The 10,000-nt window shown below is 43.1% G+C and overlaps 1 protein-coding gene across 1 annotated transcript in view; it reads right to left on the bottom strand.

The window, feature by feature from the left end:
• Positions 1–10,000, bottom strand: part of prkcz (protein kinase C, zeta) — a gene marked incomplete at both ends in the record, with an annotated part of 175,600 nt that overhangs the window by 159,249 nt on the left and 6,351 nt on the right. The gene's annotated exons all lie outside the window — the stretch shown is intronic.

Genomic DNA, 10,000 nt, shown 5'->3' with positions numbered 1-10,000 from the left:
AGAGAGAGAGACAGACAGACACAAGAGAGCGAGCGGTAGCTGAAATCGAAAGTAAAAAGACAGGCGCAAGGAGATGATCATATAATAAAACATGCCCCCCCCTCGCATTAAAAAGACAAAGTGTTGCAAACGCGTTCCTTGTGGCCATCATCCACATAATGTATGGATTTGAAGAAACATAAGGTGTCACAGACGTGAGAGCGAAAGAGGAATAAACACAGGCTGTGTGGTGTGTTGTTTTTATATTGTTCATGTGAGGAGAATACACCCCGTGTATTTGATACTGGATCCAAACGTATGAACTATCTACTATCAACGATCTAATCAGCATCCAGATTAGGGATGTTCATTTTGAACAATTTCCATAATCGAAATTCGGGAAAATTATTAGTGTCAATTATCGATAGCGTAATAATAATAATAATAATAATAATAATAATAATAATAATAATATATATATATATATATATATATATATATTTTTTTTTTTACTCTGGTCTGGTAATAACGTTGCGCGTTCTCGGCCAGCTATAATGGAGATGCCGCTGTGTAGTAAGAATATCAGACACTAGCGCTGTGGCCAGGTAAACAAACATGTCGGGTTACATGATGTAAGGCAATCGGCGTCTTCCAGCTTAGCTGACAGCAGAGTCAAACCCGCGGTAACGTTGACAACCACAGTCAGTTTTGTTGGCACAAAGGCCCGTGCCCAGCCAGAAAACGAGACTATATGAAGCTCCACCTCACGTTAGTCGGCTGTGCAATGGAGTGGGCCGAGGAGGAACGAATTCCACCCAAACCTAGTCCGCAAAAAATAAAAAATAAATAAAAATAATAATAATAATAATAATAATAATCGAAAAAGAATCCACGTGATCGAATTCATTCCTCAACGATCAATTATCGATTATCGATAATTGATGAACATCCCTAATCCAGAGGCAGCTTTATAGGCGGGATTTAGGTGTGACAAATCTGTGACAAATTAGGGGATAAATGTTTTATTTATCCCCATGGGGAAGTTCATCCTCTGCATTTGACCCATCCTCTACTAGAAACCTTCCTAGAACTAGGAGCAGTGGGCAGCCGCAGTGCAGCGCCCGGGGACCAACTCCAATTCTTTTGCCAGTGCCTTGGTCAGGGGCACTGACAGGAGTATTAACCCTAACATACTGTACATGCAGAGCACCCGGAGAAAACCCACACAAACACGGGGGCAGAACATGCAAACTCCACACAGAAAGGACCTGGGACGGACCGGGGTTCAAACCCGGGACCTTCTTGCTTTGAGGCAACAGTGCAATCCACTGAGCCACCGTCTCTGATAATGAATGGATTTTGCACTGCCTTGACACCAGTTGAACACATTTCTGTCATGAAAACGGTCCAATTTAACAATATTTAATAGCAGCACAAAATAATGGCAATCAACAGCTCCATAAATACTGCTACTGGCATCAGCCTTCAAATATTCTAAACACTTCGCTGTCTATCGCTGTACCATAGAAAGTGTTCTGACAGGGTGTATCACAGTGTGGTACGTCAACCTGACCGCCCAGGACTGCAGACTGCTGCAGAGGACTGTGAAGACAGCAGCTAAAATCATTGGCACAGATCTACCAAACCTCCATAACATCTTCACCACTCGCTGTAAAATGAAAGCCAAAAACATTATCAAAGACACCAGCCACCCCGCTCATACCCTGTTCTCACTCCTCCCTTCCAAAAAACGCTACCGGAGCATCAAATCACACACCACCCGTCTCAGTAACAGCTTTTTCCCTCAGGCAATCAGGCTGCTGAACAGTTGACTCACACACACTAGAAAGGCACTGTCACTTTGTTGTGCACCATTATTGTATTGTACTGTATCGTGGTTTGTGTTATGTCTACACGCACTGTGTACAGACATGTCTGTATCACGTGTAACCTACATAGTTATGTAGGTCTACACCCTTTTTCTGTCAGTCTTTGTGACCATGTCCTTGTGTATGTAAGGCTGAGGGTGCTCAGAGCATAAAGAATTTCATTGTATTATACATTGTATTATACATATGACAATAAACTACTTGAACTTGAACTTGAACTTGAACACTTTCAACATCAAACCCTCATTGACCTTTTTCCACATCAGCCATTTTGTGTCTAAAAGGTAGGGTAAACACAGGTGCAACCAAAACGAGGAAAAAGAGGGTTGCCAACTTCCAATCCATTTAGGTGTTCCAGTGCTGGGGGGCCCTCATTAATGTGTTTGGTTGCACCTGTCTTGTTTACCCCGCCTTTTAGACACACAATGGCTGCTGTGAAAAAGGCCCCGATTGCACTGCTGCTGGCTGAGTCAGATGTTGTTGGCGGCACATTATTCAGAATGCAGGAGGCTTGAAAGGAGTGAAGAGGCGGACGTAGCGCCAGAGATTAGACCTGGACGTCCATGTTTTTATCCTGTGCACAAATACCTCCAGCAGCAGCAGCAGCAGCAGCGCTGCATGGGCGGATGAGCCACACAGCACACGGGCCGGGCCGGGCCGGGCTGGGCCGGGCCGGGCCTGTTGCTGTGTGACAGGTCTGTGGGTGTGTGGACCGGACTGGTATTTATGGAGCGTTTGTTGGATTCTGACAAGGAGGAACGGGGACAGCTTGCTTCCCAGCAGGCACTGCTTCACACAGTCAGCACCCACACAAGTACATGCTGGGAGATCTAGTGCGCGCGCGCCGCACGCACACACAAACACACACACACACACACGAACACACACACACACACACACACAACACACACACACACACACACACACACGGGTTACGCTTGTATATATTATACAACTATAGGTTTGCCCATATTATACAATATCGAGCCAATATTGGTCTTTTAATCAAATCAAATCTGTCACCGTCCTAGGGGCCTCACCCCACTAGGACAAGGAACTGTGTAACCTTGTTGAGGTGTGACAGCTTAACCCTACCTGGTGCCAGCCCGAGCTCGTGAATGGAGAGCCTGTAACCCTCGGGGGGCTATTGGCACCAGGATGGCACAAATGAGCAGTTCCGCTTGAACCCCCTGGGGGGTTCGCAGCCCGTCAGTGGGCTGTAAGGTGGCACTCCCACCAGCTGACTAGCCATCGCAGGGCCAACAACCCTGCATGGCGAAATTCACCCCAGTTACGGAAACGACGACAACAGTACAAGAGACCTCAGCCCTGGAAGAAGAAGGACTCTCTATGAGAGAAAACATGACGCTCATTGATGAAAGCTGTCAAGAAGTCACAGAGTCGAAACCCCTTTTGTCAACCAGAGACCATATACGATTCGGATCATGGAATGTCAGGACCTTGTATGAGACCGGAAAAACCATACAAGTAGCAGCAGAAATGAAGAGGTACAAACTAGACCTTCTAGGAATTAGTGAGTCACGATGGACGCAATCTGGACAACAAAGACTGCAGACAGGAGAGCTGCTACTCTACTCTGGGCATGAAGAAGAGAAAGCCCCCCACACCGAGGGGGTCGGCTTTCTGCTATCTACAACAGCGAAGAAAGCTCTGATTGGATGGGAGGCACATGGACCACGAATTATAACAGCCACTTTCAGAACCACGAAGCGGAAAATCAAGTTGAATGTGATACAATGCTATGCACCAACCAACGACAGCGATGATGGAAAAAAAGATGATTTCTACAACAGACTGCAGAGCATCCTGGAACAACAAAAAGAAAAAGACATCAGCATTCTCATGGGGGACTTCAATGCAAAGATTGGCGGAGACAACACAGGCTTCGAAAAAGTGATGGGAAGTTAGTTAGTTAGTTAGTTTATTTCGATCAGAAAGCAAAGAATATTCACAGAATAGGAAAAAAAAAACAGAAGAAAACAAAAGATACATAAGGCTGACCGAAAGGGTTTTAGGGCTGAAGCTAGCTAGCTTATAAAATGCCCTTACCCTTTTTCCTTTACGTTATATGTAAACATATGCAGTACATATGCATACACATGGATACATACATGCATTGGTTTACACACACAAATAGCACATGCTCCTAATTATTCATACATGCCTATACACACATAGGCTACCTACCACATATAATTACACATACATAGCTAATACCAAACTTACTACAGGAAATACAAGTGACCCATAAGTCCTGATTATGTACCATCACGTCTATACTTCTCCAGAATAATGTTTCTATACTTTTTTTTGAATTGCACAAGATTTTTTACTTTCTTTGATCTCGTCAGGTAATTTATTCCACAGTTTCACACCACAGACAGATACGCACATGCTTTTCAGAGTGCTATGAACAATTGGTTGTTTGAAATTCAATCTCCCTCTCAGCTCATAACCACCTTCTCTATCACTGAACTGTTTTTGTATATTACCAGGAAGTAAATTATGTCGCGCTTTATACAGAGTTTGGGCGGTTTTGAACTCCACCAGATCCCAGAACTTCAGCGTCTTTGATTTATGAAACAGTACATTTGTGTGTTCATGATAACCTACCTTATTCACTATTCTTATTGCTCTCTTTTGCATGTTGCATATTGTCTGTAAGTTGCTTCTATAGGTGTTTCCCCATACTTCAACACAATAAGTTAGGTATGGTAAGAAGAGTGTACAGTACAGTGTTTGCAATGATTTGATGTTCAAAAAGTGCCTTGTTTTGCATAGAATCCCCACAGTGCTTGCTAACTTGGACCTGATATATCTGATATGTGGTTTCCAGCTAAAGTTGTGGTCGATTATTACTCCTAAAAATGTGTTCTCATGTACTCTTTCTAGTTTAACACTGTCAATCATTAATTCTACGGGAGTATTCAGATGTTTATTAGTTTTGCCAAAGATCATAAATTTTGTTTTTTTTGTGTTTAATGATAGTTTATTTGCATCAAACCACAACTTTAGCTTCCCCAATTCTACTGTGACAGCCTCTAACAGCTGCTGAAGATTTTCACCTACACAGAATATATTTGTGTCATCAGCAAAAATTACATATTTCAATATTTTTGAAACATTGCATATGTCATTAATGTACAGTATAAACAGTTTAGGTCCTAAAATCGACCCTTGTGGTACACCGCAAGTAATATCTAAGGGAGAAGATGTTGTAATGCCCACCTGCACAAACTGTTTTCGGTTTTCAATGTAGCTTTTTAGCCAATTTAGCCCCACCCCTCTGATCCCATACCTCTCTAGTTTTTGTATTAGAATATCATGATTTATTGTGTCAAACGCTTTCTTCAGATCAATGAAAACACCCACTGCATATTTCTTATTGTCAATTGTACTTGTTAACTCTTCCACTAAATCCGTTAGAGCCATGGCAGTTGACCTGTTTGTTCTAAAGCCATACTGACTAGGGGTGGGACAAAATATCGATACCCACGTTATCGCGATATTTCCACCCGCGATACGTTATCGATACACTGGCGCCAAGTATCGATATGTTTATTAATTTTTTTTTTTTTTTTTTTTTTTTTTTTTTTTTTTTTTTTTTAATAAACAGGCTAAAATATTATGCTGTGTGTGGTAGTTGAAACATAGTTTCAAGTTGACTTTATTTATGTTTGTAGTTGAAACAAAAACATAACTACTGTAGGCTACATGAATGGAAATGTTTGATCATTAATATCTACTTTTAGAAATTATATAGGTAGGTAGGTAGGTTATATAGGTTTTCTTGTTTTAATAGTAATAATAAAAAGACTTAATGTGTAACTTTTCCTCCGTGGTATCGAAAATGGTATGAGTGAGTGAGTGAACTCAGAGAGTTCATGTCAATTCTGCTAATAAATGCATAATACATGATTTTTTGCCTTCAGAGGTATTTTTTTCACTTGTTACACAGGTATCGTGATGTATCGTCTTCCAATATATCGCAGTATCGCAGTATCGCAGTATCGTGATATATCGTTATCGAGGGCCAAGTATCGTGACGATATCGTATCGTGAGCTACTCAGCGATTCCCACCCCTAATACTGACTGTCTGTAAGCAGTTCATATTTTTCAATGAAGCTGTCCAACCGTGCAACAAAGAGTTTCTCCAGAATTTTAGAAAACTGGGAGAGTAATGAGATTTGCCTATAGTTAGTAAAAATGTTTTTTTCTCCTGCTTTATATACTGGTGTCACTTTGGCAGTTTTCATTTTGCTAGGAAAGCAGCCCAAGTTGAATGACAGATTACTGATGTATGTTAAGGGGTCTACGATAGTATCAATTACTTGCTTTATTAAGGTCATGTCGAGACCATTCCAGTCCGTAGATGTTTTATTCTTAAATTTATTGACCACATCAATAATTTCATTTCTATTTGTCTCTCTCAAAAAGATGGTGGCTGGATTCCTCTCTCCATGGAACTTTTCAACACCTCCCCCTTGTGGAGGGTTTATTTCCATCGCCAGTCGGGGCCCCACATTAACAAAGAAGTTATTGAAGCCGTCCACCAAATCCTTTTTATTAGTGATTGTTTTACCATTTTCTATAAAATAGTCTGGGAAGTAGGAGCTTGTTTTTTTATTTCTAATAATTGAATTTAATATATTCCATGTACCCCTAATATTATCTTTGTTATTTTCTAACACTCTATTATAATAATCCTTCTTACATTTTCTAAGGATATCAGTTAATTTGTTTTTATATAATTTATATTTAGTTTCTTTTTCTCTAGTTCTGTGTTTTATAAATTCCTTGTACAAGGTGTTCTTTTTTTTACAGGCATTTAGTAGTCCCTTTGTGATCCATGGTTTTTCAGAGCTTTTAAATGTATGGTTGCTTTGTTGCATTGGACAGCTTCTTTCATATATGGTCAAGAACGTTTCCAAGAAAGAGTCATAAGCAGGATCAACATCCACTGCTTCATATACTTTTCTCCAGTCCTGTCTCAGCAGTTCAGATCTCAATACTTCAAGGGTATTCTCCGTTCTTATTCTCCTCTGTCTTACTACATTTTCCTTTTTAAGCCTTTTATATTCACAATCATAAATAACAAACACTGGCAGCATGGCCTAGGAGAAATGAATGAAAATGGAGAGAGATTTGTGGACACCTGTGCCCTGAACAACCTGGTTATCGGAGGAAGCGTCTTCCCACATAAGAGGATCCACAAGGCAACCTGGGTATCACCGGATGGAGTGACCGAGAACCAGATAGACCACTTCTGCATAGCCAGAAAGTTCAGGAGATCACTACAGGACCTGCGAGTAAGGCGAGGAGCAGACATAGCATCAGACCACCACCTGCTAAGCGCTATGCTCAAGCTGAAACTGAAGAAACACTGGATGGAAACAACAACAAAGAAACAGCAATTCAATGTCCACCTCTTAAAAGACACACAGATAAGAGAAGAGTTCACACTAAAGCTGAAGAACAGATACCAAGCCTTGCAAGACCTAAGCAGTGACGAAGGAGACCAGCAAGACCAATGGGAAAGGATAAGGGAAACTCTCACAACAACATGTAAGGAAGTGATTGGAATAAAGAAGAAACACCATAAAGAGTGGATATCAGCAGAAACACTACGCAACATAGAAGAAAGGAGACAGAAAAAGGCAGAAGTTAACAACGGCCGAACAAGGGCAACCAAGGCAAAAGCCCAAAAGGAGTACACCCAGGCAAACAGAAAGGTCAAAAGAAATGCCAAGAAGGATAAGCGAAACTACATCGACAACCTGGCTAAAGAAGCAGAAGAAGCAGTAGCAAAAGGAAACATGAAGGAACTGTATGACACCACCAAGAAACTGTCCGGAAAGTTCAGCAGACCAGAACGACCAATCAAAGACAAGGAAGGAAAGACCATCAAAAGACTGGACCAACAGCAGGAGAGATGGGCAGAGTACTTTGAAGAACTCTTGAATAGACCAACACCACCTAACCCCCCGGACATTCAACCTGCAGAGTCTGACATAGTTATCAACTGCGGAAAGCCCAGCAAGCAGGAAATTCAACAGGCCATTGCACAACTAAGGAATAGTAAAGCAGCAGGACCAGACGACATCCCTGCGGAGGCACTGAAGGCCGACACCTCGGTAGAGATGCTACACCCTCTGTTTGAGAAGATCTGGGAGAAAGAGGAAGGACCAACGGATTGGAAAGAAGGCTACCTGGTCAAAATACCCAAAAAAGGAGACCTCAGCCAATGCCATAACTACAGGGGAATCATGCTTCTATCAGTGCCAGGCAAAATCTTCAACCGAATCCTCCTCGAACGAATAAGGAGAGCGGTGGATCCGCAGCTGAGAGACCAGCAGGCAGGCTTCCGGCCCAATAGATCATGTGTGGACCAGATTGCAACCCTCCGAATCATAGTTGAGCAATCACTGGAATGGAACTCTCCACTATACGTCAACTTCGTAGACTACGAGAAGGCATTTGACAGCCTACACAGAAACACCCTCTGGAAATTGCTTCGACACTACGGCATACCAGTAAAGCTTGTCAACATCATGAGGAACTCCTATGAAGGAATGACCTGCAGAGTCATACATAGCGGACAGCTCACACGAAGCTTTCAAGTGAAGACCGGAGTAAGGCAAGGCGGTATACTGTCCCCTTTCCTTTTCCTCCTGGCCATCGACTGGATATTAAAGACCACAACAGCACAGAGGAGGAACGGGATCCAGTGGACACTGACAACACAACTGGACGACCTGGACTTCGCAGACGACCTTGCCCTACTATCTCACAGTCGACAACAGATGCAGGAGAAGACGAACATACTGGCAGACACCTCAACACAACTAGGCCTCAACATCCACCAGGCAAAGACCAAAATACTCAGGATCGGCACAAGTAACGAAGACCCAGTGGACCTGGAGGGAACAGCACTTGAGGAAGTACAATCCTTCACCTACCTAGGTAGCATCATCGACAAGAAGGGTGGCACAGAGGCAGATGTCAAAGCAAGAATCAGCAAGGCAAGGGCCTCATACATCCAACTAAAGAACATCTGGAGCTCCAAGGTAATCAGTCAGCAGACAAAGATTAGACTCTTCAAATCCAACATCAAGCCAGTACTCCTATACGGATCAGAGACGTGGAGGATAACTAAGATCACAATGACTAGAGTGCAGTCATTCATCAACAGATGCCTGAGGCGGATCCTGAGCATCCACTGGCCAGATACCATCAGTAACAACGATCTCTGGCAGAGAACAAACGAACAACCAGTGGAAGAACAAATAAGGAGAAGAAGGTGGGGATGGATCGGCCACACACTGCGCAGACCAAGCACCAGCACCACCAGACAGGCCCTTAGATGGAACCCCCAAGGCAAAAGGAAGAGAGGCCGGCCCAAGAACACCTGGCGCAGGGACTTGGAGACAGACATCACACAGAGCGGACTGACATGGAAACAGCTGGAAAGAAAAGCACAGGACAGAGGACTCTGGCGAACTGTTGTCGACGGCCTATGCTCCTCCAGGAGCGATAGGCGCAAGTAAGTAAGTAAGTAATCAAATCAAATGGGATCTGGTCCAGACTGTCGTCAGATATGATGGATCAGCCTATATGATGCCATTTGAATGACTCCATATTTATCCATCTATCTATCTCTACATTATATATATATATATATATATAAATAAAAGGGGCAATGTGGGCTCTGTTTGTTCTGTTTAAATGTTTGTCCCACTGATGATGTCATAGTGACATCACTGATAATGTCATCAGTTATGTCATAAATCACTGATGATGTCATCAGTGATGTCATAAGATGTGAAGTTGTGACATCATCGGTGATGTCATTCATCAGTGATGTCATAAGAGCAAGGGAGCCTGCACAGCGGTCGAGCTGCAGGGCGGGCGAGGCCACGCAGCGGCCGAGCTGCGTATGCGAGCTGCAAGGGCCAGCTCGATGAGCTGCAGGGCGGGCGAGGCCGCGCAGCGGGCGAGCCTAGGAATCAAGCGCGCGTAGTGCGCGAGATGCCTAGTTGTAGAATGAAAACCAATACTACACTTAGGTCGCTTTCACATATAAGCTGGTGGACTCTGTGCGATTCGGGGG

This window comes from Poromitra crassiceps (genome assembly GCF_964638095.1).
Source record: "Poromitra crassiceps genome assembly, chromosome: 20".
Lineage (NCBI taxonomy): Eukaryota > Metazoa > Chordata > Actinopteri > Beryciformes > Melamphaidae > Poromitra > Poromitra crassiceps.
This window is presented reverse-complemented; position numbering and strand designations above follow the sequence as displayed.